At 48.7% G+C, this 14,393-nt stretch overlaps 1 protein-coding gene across 3 annotated transcripts in view; it reads right to left on the bottom strand.

Annotated features, from left to right (window-relative positions):
* Positions 1 to 14,393, bottom strand: part of sema3b (sema domain, immunoglobulin domain (Ig), short basic domain, secreted, (semaphorin) 3B) — a 435,650-nt gene that overhangs the window by 115,953 nt on the left and 305,304 nt on the right. The gene's annotated exons all lie outside the window — the stretch shown is intronic.

The following is a 14,393-nucleotide window of genomic DNA, read 5'->3' as shown; positions in this document are numbered from 1 at the left end:
GGGTGAAGAAATTCTTCCTCATCTCAGTCCTAAATGGCTTACCCCTTATCCTTAGACTGTGACCCCTGGTTCTGGACTCCCCCACCATCGGGAGCATCCTTCCTGCATCTAGTCTGTCTAGTCCTGTTAGAATTTTATAAGTTTCAATGAGATCCCCTCTCATTCTTCTAAACTCCAGCGAGTATAAGCTCAATCGACCCAATCTCTCCTCATACGTCATTCCTGCCATCCCAGGTATCAGTCTGGTGAATCTTCGCTGCACTCCCTCCATGGCAAGAACATCCTTCCTCAGATAAGGCGACCAAAACTGCACACAATACTCAAGGTGTGGTCTCATCAAGGCCCTGTACAACTGCAGCAAGACATCCTTGCTCCTGTACTCGAATCCTCTCGCTATGAAGGTCAACATACCATTTGCCTTCTTAACCGCCTGCTGCACCTGCCTCAATTTCAAAATTCTCATCCTTGTTTTCAAATCCCTCCTTGGCCTCGCTCTTCCCTATCTCTTTAATCTCCTTCAGCCCCACAACCCTCCAGAGATATCTGCGCTCTAATTTTGCCCTCTTGAGCATCCCCGATTTTAATCACTCAACCATTGGTAGCCGTGCCTTCTATTGCCTGGGCCCTAAGCTCTGGAATTCCCTGCCTAAACCTGTCCGCCTCGCCACCTCTCTCTCCTCCTTAAAGACGCCCCTTAAAACCTACCTCTTTGACCAAGCTTTTGGTCACCTGTCCTAATTTTTCCTTCTGTGGCTCAGTGTCAAACCTTTTTGTCTTTTAATACTCCTGTGAAGCGCCTTGGGATGTTTTACTACATTAAAGGCGCTATATAAATACAGGTTGTTGTTGTTGCTGCATTTGTATACACAACAGTCAGTGCGCTTCCAAGTAATTCATTCGCGTGATTCACTTTGAGACGTGATAAAGGCAAATCTATCTGTATCTTTTATTTCGCTGTAGTTCCCTAAAATGGCACAGGATAGCGCTGCTAGGAGACGTGGGCGATAAAGGGTCAACAAGTAACCTGCTGACTTCAGTAAAACGAGGAATAAGCAGAAGTAGCATCGCCGGTCACTTCAATGCATTTGGATTCTCTGCTGAAATACTAGGGCGGGCCTCACCACGGCAGGTAACACCCGTGTGCTTATTACGTTCTGGACCCTGGGAGAAACCATCGCTGGAAGACTTAAAATATGGCCTGGGAATCTTAAGTTGTGAAGGGGGGAAAAAGGGGCCGCGAAAAACAAAATCATAGTCATAACGGCACAAAAGGAGGCTATTCAGCCATTCAAGTCCGCACCAGCTCTCTGTCGAGTAATCCAGTCAGTCCCATTACCCAGCTCTATCCCCGTAGCCCTGCAAGTTTATTTCCCTGATAATGAACAGTGAAGTCATCTTCACCCAAGTTAATCAGCATGCAAGTTGCCCATGAGTCATGTGCTCTGTACTTTAGAGCTGTATGGTTACATGCGAACAAGGGATGAGCAGGCCATGCTGGACATGCCATATAAGGGCATTTTGATAAGCGACTAGTAAGCAATGAAAGTATATAAATCAAGCGTATTGTAACAGGAACTTGGATTCGACCCAGAAGATTGAAGTCAAGAGCTGTAACCTCCATAGACATTGGCCTAGAAATTAGGTTTGCCTCCGCCAGGGCTTTTGCGCCCGAAATTTTGCGCCCGCGATAATTGCCGCTGCGCCCGCCAAAAATTCAGCTGCCCCGCGCCCAGACGGCTGCGGGCGCTAATGGAGGGTTTCAGCGCCTCGCTATGGGCGCTGAATGCAGGTTTGCGGCGCTAATCCCCCGCTGCGACACCCGATGCGGTGTGGCAGGCTGGGGTACTGCAGGCCTCCTCCTTCTGTTAAGGAGGAGCTGCCTGCAGCCGACCACTGACCGGTCGATTCGCCCGACAAATGAGCCCGGCACCTCGGAGAAGTGCCGGGCTCGCGGGCCACACACATCAGTGCCGCGGGGGGGGTGGTGGAGGAGTCCGAGGAGGGAGGTGCGGGCAGGCGGCCGCCGGGAAAGCGGCCGGCCGCCGCTCCACCTTAATGCGCCGGCGCTACGTGCTGCAACATCCCGTTGAACAATCGTTGGTTGCGGCTGCCACGGGCGAGGCGGCCGCAACTGAATTTGGGCGTCCGGCCGCGTTACCATGGCAACCGGGACGCTGCGCACACCGATGACGTTATTGGTGCCGGCGCAGCGCTACCGGCTAACGCCGATGGTAGGGCCCAACGCAATTTCGATCGCGGCTATAATTCCGGCGCAAGGCCCTCTAACGCCTCTAATTGGGCGCTAACCCCACCGAATTTCTAGGCCACTGTCTCTCCAGCCAAGTTCGCTTGGTTTGAAGTACTTTACCTCGTGTAAGGTATTAACGCTACAAATCAGTGGAACTTTGCTTGTGAACATATTGTCCTGCTGTCATTAATTCCGTGTCACTAAGCTAGCTTAGTTAACAACGTGAGGGTGCTGGGTGCCAAGTACGTTCGGAAACTTGCTGTTGTATTTGATCCCGGCACGAACTTCCAAACATATATCCACACGCCACCGAGACCACTTACTTCCAGCGTCGTCCAACTCCACCCCTGCCTCAGCTCATGCCTTTGTTACCTCTAGATGTCACTATTCCAACGCACTCCTGGCCGGCCTCCCATCTTTCATCCTCCGTAAACTTCAGCTCATCCAAAACTCTGCTGCCCCGTGTCCTAACTCGCACCAAATCCCGTTCACCCATCCCCCCTGTGCTCGCTGATCTGCATGGGCTCCTGTTCTGGCAAAACCTCGATTTTAAAATTCTCATCCTTGTTGTCAAGTCCCACCATGGCCTCGCCCCTCCCTATCTCTGTATTCTCCTCCAGTCCTACGACCCTCCGAGATATCTGCGCTCCTCCAATTCTGGCCTCTTGCGCATCCCCGATTTTAATCACTCTACCTTTGGCGGCCGTGCCTTCAGCTGTCCAGGCCCTAAGCTCTGGAATTCCCTCCCTGAACCTCGCCGCCACTCTAGCTCCCTCTCCTCCTTTAAGACACCCCTTAAAACTTACCTCTTTGGCCAATCTTTTGACCATCTGTCCCAATGTGGTTCGGTGTCAAATTTTGTCTGATAACACTCCTGCGAAGTGCCTTGGGATGCTTTACTATGTTAAAGGCGCTGTATAAATAAAAGTGTTGTTGTTGTTGTACTCTCCGATCCTCAGTGCTAACTGCAGATAAAATCCTAGCCAAGCACACCATCCTCCCATAGGGCTGTCCTTTTTCACAGCAGCACACTGGAAATGTCAGAGTATGTCGGACAGCAGTTTGCCAACTCAAAATAAAAGACCGTATCTAGACTGACACTCCAGTGAGGTGCCGTCTTTCAGATGAGACGTTAAACCGAGGGTCCCGTCTGCCCTTGAATATAAGAACATAAGAAATAGGAGCAGGAGTAGGCCATTCGGCCCTTGAAGCCTCCTCCACCAAACAGTTAGACCATGGCTGACCTTCAACCTCAACTCCACCCTCTCAGGTGGTCGTAAAAGATCCCACGGCACTATTTCGAAGAAGAGCAGGGGAGTTATCCCCGGTGTCCTGGACAATATTTATCCCTCAATCAACATCACTAAAACAGATTGTCTGGTCATTATCACATTGCTGTTTGTGGGAGCTTGCTGTGCGCAAATGTGCTGCCGTGTTTCCTACATTACAACAGCGACTACACTTCAAAAAGTACTTCATTGGCTGTAAAGTGCATTGGGATGTCCTGAGGCTGTGAAAGGTGCTGTAGAAATTCAAGTTCTTTTAGAACTGAGATGAGGAGGAATTTCTTCTCTCAGAGGGTTGTAAATCTGTGGAATTCTCTGCCCAGAGAGCCGTGGAGGCTGGGTCACTAAATACATTTAAAGTGGAGATAGACAGATTTTTGCAAGATAAGGGAGTGAAGGGTTATGGGGAGAAGGGTTATGGTTTTGAGCACAAGATCAGCCATGATCTTATTGAATGGCGGAGCAGGCTCGAGGGGTCAAGTGGCCTATTCCTGCTCCTATTTCTTATGTTCTTATGTTCTCTCTCTTGCTCTCTCTCTGTATGTAAAGGCACATAGGAACAGGAGCAGGCCATTCTGTCATTCAATGAGATCATGGCGGATCTGTATCCGAACTCCATCCGCCTGCCTTGGCTCCATATCCCTGAATACCCTTGGCTAGCAAAAATCTATCGCTCTCAGATTTAAAATTTAATGGGGTTTTCCCACTCATGCGCTGTACTGGTGGAAGAGCCACAGAAACCCTGGGAAAATTGTGAAATAGTGGACGAGCAGCGGAACTGGCCTGGAAGGACGGTGGAAGCAGATTCAATTGTAACTTTCAAAAGGGAATTGGAGAAATACTTGGGAGGGAAATATTTGCTGGGCTGCAGTGAAAGAGCTCGGGCTAGTGGGACTACTTGAATATCTCTTTCCAAAGAGCCGGCACGGGCTCGACGGGCCGAATGGCCTCCTTCTGTGCTGTAAGATTCTATGGACTGTTGCAGTAAGTCCCCCTGAAGAAACTAAAGGGCTAAAACGCCACGATGTTTGCATATTCTACTGAACAGCTTTTCTCGCTTTCAAAAATTCATAAGGATCAAATGCGAATATTTGGAATTATTTACAGTTGTATCGAATGAACTCCGCAGGCGCAGGGCGTCACGCGACCTTTGCCCCCACTTTCCGGATCACCATGGCAACCACCGACCTCAGTGTTTTTTGAGCAAAGACCCCTGGAGATACTTAAGCCAAACAGCAGCCAATTCACAGGTTACCCAAGTGGTTCAATTTATCGGCCATTTCTCATTGCAAGCAGTAGGGCCTTATCACATCGTACTGTCAGCTGGCTGTCAGCCGGAGACCAGCAGGTCGAACGCTGAGCATTTGAAAGCCGGCCAAAAAAGCTAGATTGAAAAAAAAACCACCAGACCTTTTTGCTCGGCTTCACCCAGCTTTGCTTGTGGCCTCGGTAAACGCCACTCGTTCTGGCTTCTTGACTCCCGATCTCTTCACTTTTATCTGACCTGTGATAGAGCGAGGCCACTGGCCAAAAAAACCAAAAGGCAGTTTCCGTGGCCCTCTGGATCGTGTTTCTGGGTTCTTAGAAAGTGGGAAACACGAAGCAGGGGCTCACACATCACATTTCAGGTTGTCAGGCCGCCTCATTCAAGCAACGACACCAGCCGCAGCACAGATGTGCTCTTGATGCGTCTTTCCCGCAGGCTATAAAAACAGAGCAAGGGGGACGAGAGCAAGGGACTTGGCACTGTAACAGAGGCCCAGGCTGTCAAGGCTCGGTTTATAAAGACTTTGCCTTTGCACTTTTGAAATTTTGCTTCCGATCTCCTATTGAGCAGCATATCCATTTGTGAAATATACCATAGCAAAATACTGCGGATGTTGGAAATCCGAAATAACATAACCTCGGCCCCTATCATATTTTTATATATTTTTTATCCACACTTTTGGTTTGTGCCTTTTCCTTTTTCTCTCTCCCACATGGCAGCTGTCTCTCATTCTGCCAGCGCATTTCACACTTCATCTAGAGCCATCCTTTGTCTCTTTACCTGTCCTATTACCATCTCGTCTCGCCTTGAATATCTCTTAATGTCTCTTCACCTCTCCCAGACCTTCCCTTTTCTTCTTTCATCCCCTCCCCCATTTCCCAGCCCCCTAACTTGCTTCTTAATCTGTTTCATTTCCTGCTTTTTTCTCAGTTCTGACGAAGGGTCTTTGACCTGAAACGTTGACTCTATTTCTCTCTCCACGGATGTTGCCTGGCCTGCTGAGTTTTTCCAGCATTTTCTGTTGTGAAATATACCACTTGCGCAAACAGGCGTGAGAAGTCGCTCTCCTAAAGGGGCATGGCCTTTCATGAGAAAGTGTGACAAAAATACAGTGTGAAATTATGTCAAATTGCAGCACTCTTCATGGGTGTTGTCTTGTGTGAAACACTGGGCGAGCAGCTGTGCCCCCCTAACTGGGTCCCTATGGCCTCATACATCATATGTGATATATATCGGTCTTTAAAACAGCTGATGTATTCACAGAGACTGGAGAATCAAGCTGGTCAACGAACAGTGCCAGACCAGAGTGGGTTTACATAGAATTCACAGCACAGAAACAGGCCATTCGGCCCCTCTGCTCCATGCCGGTGTTTATGCTCCACACGAGTCTCCTCCCATCTCTCTTCATCTCACCCCATCAGCATATCCTACTATTCCTTTCTCCCTCATGTACTTCCCCAGCCACAGTCTGTTCGCCCTCCTGCCATCTGGGAGACGCTACAGATGCATTCGCACCCGTACGACCAGATTTAGGAACAGCTTCTTTCCCAGGGCTGTCATCCTACTGAACTCCACAAATAAACTCTAAAGCCTGCACATCTGCCAATGCACTTTATTATGGTTATGTTTATGTTAATGTATTACAAGCCAAATGTATGTTGAATGTTTAAATGTCTTAATCTAAATGTACACTCTCGGGAGCCGCAAGCCTACATTTCGTTGTACTGCACTTGTGCACTAACAATGACAATAAAGTTGATTATGATTATGATTATGATTATCTAGCTTCATTGGTTTTTTTTTAATCTGGTTTTTCGCCTCTCCCGGGAGATCACATGGGTTCGGGTGGGATGGAGAGTGATAGAAGATTTGAGGTTAGGATCAAATCAGCCATGATCTTATTGAATGGTGGAGCAGGCTCGAGGGGCCGATTGGCCTACTCCTGCTACTATTTCTTATGTTCTTATGTTCCCCTTAAATGCATCTTTGCTATTCGCCTCAATCGCTCCACGTGGTAGCGAGTTCCACATTCTAACCACTATCTGGTCAAGAAGTTTCTCCTGAATTCTCTATTGGATTTATTAGTGACTATCTTATATTTATGGCCCCTAGTTCTGGTCTCCCCCACAAGTGGAAACATCTTCTCTACATCTACCCTATCGAACACTTTCATAATCTTAAAGACCTCTACCAGGTCAACCCTCAGCCTTCTCTTTTCTAGATTTACAAGATTTCAAGATCACCGCTAAGAATTGCTGGTCTTCGTGCTGCATTCACTTGTAGTGAATCTGTGCCACACAGGATGTCGATCTCCCACCCACCCTCTCCGTCACTGACCAGCTCATTCCAGGAACACTACTCACAGTCACATTAATCAAATTCCTAATATACGATTCCTGAAGTTCATGGTGTCATCCCCCGTCCCACCCCCCCATCGCTAGATGCACAAGTGTCCACAAGCAGCTGTCTCTTGCGTGCTCCTCCCCAGCATGCAGCCTGCTCTTTAATGGGATGAGCTCATTCAGCAGGATTGCAGATTAACTCCCCCCCCCACCGCCCCCCAGCACCACCCCACCCCCTACACCCCCCCCCGCCACCGCCACCAACCCCAAGTGTAATGTCTAGCAGGTGGTGTGTAGCAGAACAAGCTCTGAGAGCAGGGAAGTTACCACATTCAGCTGTGTAGGTCCCAGAGCTCCAAGTCATTAATTTACGTCTGTGTGTTTTCACAGTGCCAAGTGAGATTTGCTTCTCAAGATAGGTCAATCAGGAGATTGGGTTACACCGGGGTAAGACATAGACTTCTCTGTAGTCTTTAAAGGTCATGTTATATAAGAACTATCTAAGGCTTGTGGAAGCAAGTTGGCAAGTAGAATGACCTTCCAGGATGGGGGTCAGGGAAGTAAAGACCCTTCGACTCATCAAGATGCAGTGAGGTGACGCAATGAGCCGAGATGATCCAAAACGGCCTCCTCATCTGAGACTCAGTGAGTAGCGCCCTCGCCACTGAGTCAGTAGGTCATGGGTTCAAGTCCCACTCCAGAGACCTCAGCAAAAAAATATCTCGGCTGATTCTCTCAGCGCACTCACTCACCATCGAAGGTGTCGTATTTCAGATGAGACGTCTGCTCTCTCAGGTGGACATAAATAATCCCTGGCACTACTTTGAAGAAGAGCAGGGGAGTTATCCCCGGTGTCCTGGGCCAATATTTATCCCTCAATCAGCATCACTACAACAAATTATCTGATCATTATCACATTGCTGTTTGTGGGAGCTTGCTGTGCGCAAATTGGCTGCCGCTTTTCCCACATTACAACAATGACTACATTTAAAATGTACTTCAATTGGCTGTAAAGTGCTTTGGGACATTGTGAGGTCGTGAAAGGCGCTATAGAAATGCGAGTCCTTTCTTTCTTAACTCAAATGAGTTCAAATGTTCAGGCAGGTAATGGAAAGTCAGAAGCTTGCAGCCTGAAATCTGGAAAATTGCTGCGTTTTGTCCCAATGTGCTCTAAATCCAAACCTCCAAAAGCTGATAATCTATCACTCTATCGACTGCCCCACAGCCAATGTCTGGGAGAGGAGGCACGGCAAGAAACCCAAAATACACAGAAGATACGTTCGGTGGAAGGAGACACAAAATATTCCAGGTCTTGATTAAGTTGGTTGATCTGATCCAGGGTGATGGTGATACACCACATGTGGCCTCAGAGACCCTGGGCTAGAGAGAGGGGCGATCAGCCCAGGCATCCTGCTCCTGATTACTCTACCGGATAGTGCTCGAGTGTGAATGTTAACTGAGGACAGGATCGGCCTCCGCTGTGATGATGCCCACTCAATGCCTATGTTGGGGGCAGTGTTGCAATGCTGACAGCACCTGTGGAAGGTGCAACCTAGCGTAGAGTCAGCAACTTCAGGGCAAGAGGGGGAGTAAGTTGGATGGAGAACCACTGTGCTGGTCATTCCACCTCGACTTGGATCCAACACCACAGGGACAATAGTCCAAGAGTCCGACCAACACTTCTCCAACATCTCACCTTCCACCGGCTTCAAACAGGTCAGCGATGCGAGATTAAACTCGTTGCCAAAAACTGAAACTTGACCCAAGGGCAGACCGAACGTTGAAACTAGAGAGCGAGAGTTCTGCGGGGGCTGGGGTGGGAGCGGGGAAATGCCTGAAGGTGAAGTTTGAGGTCTAGGGTCGGATATCTGCGGCGCCGCACACTGAGGGGTCAGTGAGCTGGTCAGGTTGGAAGGAGGCAAGCGCCGAGTCCTTTCGGCTGCACTTTTTATTTTCACGGCGCACGATTTGTATTAGGGTAGTGGCATGCCGTCAAGAAAGAGGGAGATTGTGTTATTCCCTCACATGGTGAGAACTGGAAACCTGATGAAAACAGTTCAATTAACAGTAAAATGACATGTCTTCTGGAACAGCTGGGGACTTGCAGTCCAAGCAACATATGGATCAAAAAAGTCATCATCCATCCCAACCGCCAGCCCGCCCCGTCGAACTGGAGTTCTGCCTGCAGCTGGGAAAGAACCCCGCCACTTGAGTCCTTTTCAAGCAGCACTGCCCCCCCCACCAATCTTTCCTGGGTATCCCACGCACCTATTTGTTAGGAAGACAAGCAGACCAATCCAAACTGGAAGGGGAGGGTGGGGGGATTGGGAAAGAGAGGTGGGAGGGAATGATATGCATCTTGAAGTCTTGCCCACAGCCTATGATAACATCACTCAAAACATTACGGAACCGAATAACAATCCCTCCCCTCGGATCCCTCATTCAGATCACAGTTTATGGTGCTGGTAACTCCACTACATCATGAGGGCTGGACATCCTTTGTAGACGGACAACACTGTAAATAACTCAAAGTCTAATTGTGTGCGCGCCCCTGCAAACCATTGAATGAATATTGACTGAACTGCTGATCTGTTCTCAGGATGTAGATGACGTTCAAGGCCTCGTTTATTGCCCAACCCTAGTTGGTGGGCCATCCGCTACAGCAATTGCTTTTATAAAGTAAAAAAGACTTGCATTTAGATAGCGCCTTTCACAACCTCAGGGCATCCCAAAGCGCTTTACAGCCAATGAAGTACATTTTGAAGTGTAGTCACACACACACACACACACACGGGTTTCTCCAGCTGTTACTCTTTATAATATCCAGGCGAACAGTTTTAAGTATTGCCTCTATTATTAAAAACTCTATCAAATGCATAAATTAGCAGGGGCACAAGTCCAGAGAAACTACTTGGCTTCCCAGCCTGCTGGTGATGGCTGCCATTTTCGATTTAAAAGGGGCATTTTTGCCTTCCAAATTGTTCTCACCGCATGGGCAACATTGGCAAGGCCGCAGTCATTGGCCGGCCCTCGTTACCACGACAACAGAGTGGCTCACTAGGCCACTTCAGAGCGCATCAAGAGCCAAGCACGCAGAGTGGGCTAGAATAGGCCGAACCAGATAAAGAGCAGATTCCATACCCTGAAAAGGAGATTTGGGGGAACTTGTTGGATTTTTAAAAAAACCATAAATCCAACAGCCTTCGTGGTTATTGCTTCTGCTGCCAACCCACGAGAATGACTACATTTCTTGAGGCACAGTCACCAGAAAACCTAGGACAGTGCGAACATGGTTTTCCAAATACACGCAGCCAGCAGGAGATGGTTCCAGCCAACAGCACGTCCACGAAAACTGCAAAGCTACTTATTTCTGCCAATAAACAAACTTTTGTTATATTCACGAATGCCAGCGGTCCCCTATTTCCCCTCGATCATTAATTGCCGGTTACTTTTGCCACTCTAACCCAAGTCCCAGCATTCCCTTGGCCTCCAGCATCAGTTTGTCTGCTGATCAACAACAACGTGCATTTATAGAGCGCCTTTAACGTAGTAAAACATCCCAAGGCGCCTCGCAGGAGTGATTATCAAATAAAATTTAACACCGAGCCACACAAGGAGGTATTAGGACAGGTGACCAAAAGATTGGTCAAAGAGGTAGGTTTTAAGGAGTGTCTTAAAAGGAGGAGAAGGAGGTAGAGAGACCGAGAGAACAACAGAAAATGCTGGAAAAACTCAGCAGGCCAGGCAACATCCGTGGAGAGAGAAATAGAGTCAACGTTTCAGGTCGAAACCCTTCGTCAGGACTGAAAAAACACAGGAAATGAAACAGATTAAAAGGCCAGTTTGGGGGCTGGGAAATGGGGATGAAAGAACAAAAGAGAAGTGAAGAGACATTAAGAGGTATTCAAAACCAGACGAGATGGTGATAGGACTAGTGGAGACAAAAGACGGCTCTAGATTAGGTGTGAAATGCGCTGGCAGAATGAGAGACAGCTGCCATGTGGGAGAGAGAAAAAGGGGGAAGGGCACAAAACAAAGGTGTGGATAAAAAATATATATAAAAATGTAATAGGGGCCGAGGTTATGGTCTGAAATTGTTGAACTCGATGTTGAGTCCGGAAGGCTGTAAAGTGCCTAATCGGAAGGTGAGGTGCTGTTCCTCGAGCTAACGCTGGGTTTCCGTGGAACAATGCAAAGGGCCGCGGACGGTGAGGTCTGAGAGACCGAGAGCTTTAGGCAGGGAATTCCAGAGCTTAGGGCCGAGGCAGCTGGAGACACGGCTGCCAATGGTGGAGTGACACAAATCGGGGATACGCAAGAGGCCAGAATTAGAGGAACGCAGAGATCTCGGGAGGATCGTAGGGCCAGAAGAGTCACTTTAGTTTTAACCAGGAGTGTGCGTGTGTGTAGTGTTGGCGACCTGCCACTGCGGGTGTAGAAAATCACAAGCTGTCTTTCTAGTCAACACATACTTTGCTCACCTGGACTGTTCAAAATGAAAGTGTTAAGCAGATTTAAAGCGCAACGAGCGGGCTGCTGTTGACAAGCTTGTGAGTTGGCATGAATAGTGGGAGGCAGCGGATGGGAAATAGTCCAGCTTCCTAACACCTCTGGAATGTAATCCATGCCCAACCCAAAAACTACATTTTAAATTGACAGATATTTGTCATGGTTTACAGGTTATAATTAGGCCCGAGGCCCAAGTTACTTTCCAGCTTTGATTGAGCTTCAGCCTATGAGTTATATTAACCTGTTATGCTTCCCCTCCACCCCCATCCCACCTGCCCCCCACCACCCTGCCCCACCAACCCTCTTTCACCGATTTTTTGCTGGACGTTCTCCCCACTCGACTGACTCGTTTCTCATCCATGCAAAAAAGGTGCCTCATGTTCCTCACTCGTTCAGTTCCAAGACTCCCTGTGGGATGCTCACTTTCCTCTCTTCCACACCAAATTCTTCCACCCTTGACAATTCTCAACCCTCTCTTGTCGAGTGCAATTCCATCCCAAGACTTCAATGCTGCCTTCTTATCCAGGGAGGCTCTTCTCGAGCCTTTCTCACGCAATCATGGACAGGACACAAGATAAGAGCTGGTTGTGTGATAAGCTATTCGCTCCGTCACCTATAGCCTCCAAACTGTCGGCCTGTCAAGTTTCTCTCTCCTTCCTTTTCATCACAACCTTTCTTGTCTCACGGTGTTGCGTTGATACAAGTCAATAATCCTCTCTTGTTTCTTCAAAGCTGCAAACATACCTTACATACTTTTCCTCCTCCCTACACCCTCCCCACTGAAATCGAGGTTCAGCACACCGCCTTCTACTCAAACTCGTTTTTTCGCAATACCTCAAAACTGTGGTGACAGGGTAGATGATGAGGGACTGTTTCCCCTGGCTGTGGAATCTACAGCTAAGGTGCACAGTCTCAGAATAAGGGGTTGGCCATGGAGGAGAAATGTCTTCACTTGTGAATCTTTGGAATTCTCTATCCCAGAGAGCTATAGCTGCTCAGTCGTTGAGTATATCCGAGGCTAAGATTGATAGATTTTTGGATACTAAGGGAACCAAGGGGCATGAGGATAGTGCGGAAAGGTGGAGTTGAGGTAGAAGATCAGCCGTGATCTTATTGAATGGCGGAGCAGGCTCGAAGGGCCGAATGGCCTACTCCTACTTCTTATTGAATGGCGGAGCAGGCTCGAAGGGCCGAATGGCCTACTCCTACTTCTTATGTTCTTCTGTAATCCTTACCCCCTCCCATCAGTTTTCTCCAACAATCGACTAGCTTCCCCAAGTTTAACATCACTACTTGATTTACATTGTCTTTTCAACCTTAGTGTTTAAAATTCTCATCCTTGTTTTCAAATCCCTCCATGGCCTCACCCCTCCCTATCTCTGTAACCTCCTCCAGCCCCACCACCCTCCGAGATCTCTGCACTCCTCCAATTCTGGCTTCTTGCCCATCCCCGATACTCATCGCTCCACCTTCAGCTGCCTAGGCCTTGAGCTGTGGAATTCCCTCCAAAAAACTCTCGGCCTCTCCATCTCTCTCTACCTCTCTCTCCTCCTTTAAGATGCTCCTTAAAACCTACCTCTTTGACCAAGCTTTTGGTCACCTGCCCTAATTTCTCCTCATGTGGCTCGGTGTCAGATTTTGTTCGATAATCGCTCCTGTGAAGCACCTTGGGACGTTTTACTACGTTAAAGGCGCGGTATAAATGCAAGTTGTCGTTGTCCTACAGCACGAGTCTTGGCCCTTCACCTCGGTTTCTCAGTTTGAAAAAAAAGTCCTGCGAGCAACCGATAGCAACAAGGAATCTTGAGCAGCCAAATGTTGAGGAAATTTTAAAGACCTTTCCTCAATCCTCATCAGAACTGAAGCACGGTGCAATGCTACCCGACTGTTACGGAAACTAGGGCTGGATTTTCATTCAGCAGTCGGGAAGGAGGCGGGACTACAACTTTCGGGTTTTAGTCCCGCCTCCATCGACATCCGGCCAATCGATGCGATTTTCCCTTGATTGGCCTTGTTGAGTCCGCCCAGCGGGCTCAGCAGGCCAATTAAGGGCCACCCGGCAACAGGTGACGCCACAGACTGAAATTTCATCTGTCAAGAGGTCTTGACAGATGAAATATCAGTGTTTCACAGCTGTTTGAAGCTATCAAACGCTGACAGTCTTACTTCTAACCTGAGTCCTTCTACGCAGACTCAGTTAGAAGTCTCACCGGCACTGTAAGCTGAAGGCTGTCACTTTTGACAGATCGCAGCCATTCAGCTTTCAGTGCCGGCTGAGTAGTGGACTCCCGACGCCTAGAGGAAGAAAGGCTGTTAAGGTAAGTACAGGTAATTTAAACTTCTTTACACACTTCAGACACACCAAACACACTTACCTTTGCACTCATGCACCCATCACTCACCTGAACACCGACATCGCGACCCCTCCAAGTCCTTCAACCCGACGGCCCGCCTGCTCTAACCTGGCGTGGTTTGGAGCCGTCGGGAATCCCACACGACACCCCTCAAAATAGGGATTAGGCTAAAAACTGCCTGTTAACTACCTGTTAACAGGCAGTTAATTGGCACTAATCCCTTCCCGCCTCGGGTCGGCGGGTCCCAGTGCGGGGCGGGTACCCGCCTCCCTTGAAACTTACGTGGAGGCAGGTTTTGGGCAGGATGGTGTCGGGACCCCCGAATTCGGGATTTTTGCCCCCCGCACGCCTAAAAGCCCGCCTCACGGCACAGTGAAAATCTGGCCC

This window comes from Somniosus microcephalus, chromosome 11, assembly GCF_052327205.1.
Source record: "Somniosus microcephalus isolate GS21.2 chromosome 11, FLI_Smic_1.0, whole genome shotgun sequence".
NCBI lineage: Eukaryota > Metazoa > Chordata > Chondrichthyes > Squaliformes > Somniosidae > Somniosus > Somniosus microcephalus.
The sequence above is the reverse complement of the archived record's forward strand: the minus strand, read 5'-3'. Positions and strand labels throughout refer to the sequence as shown.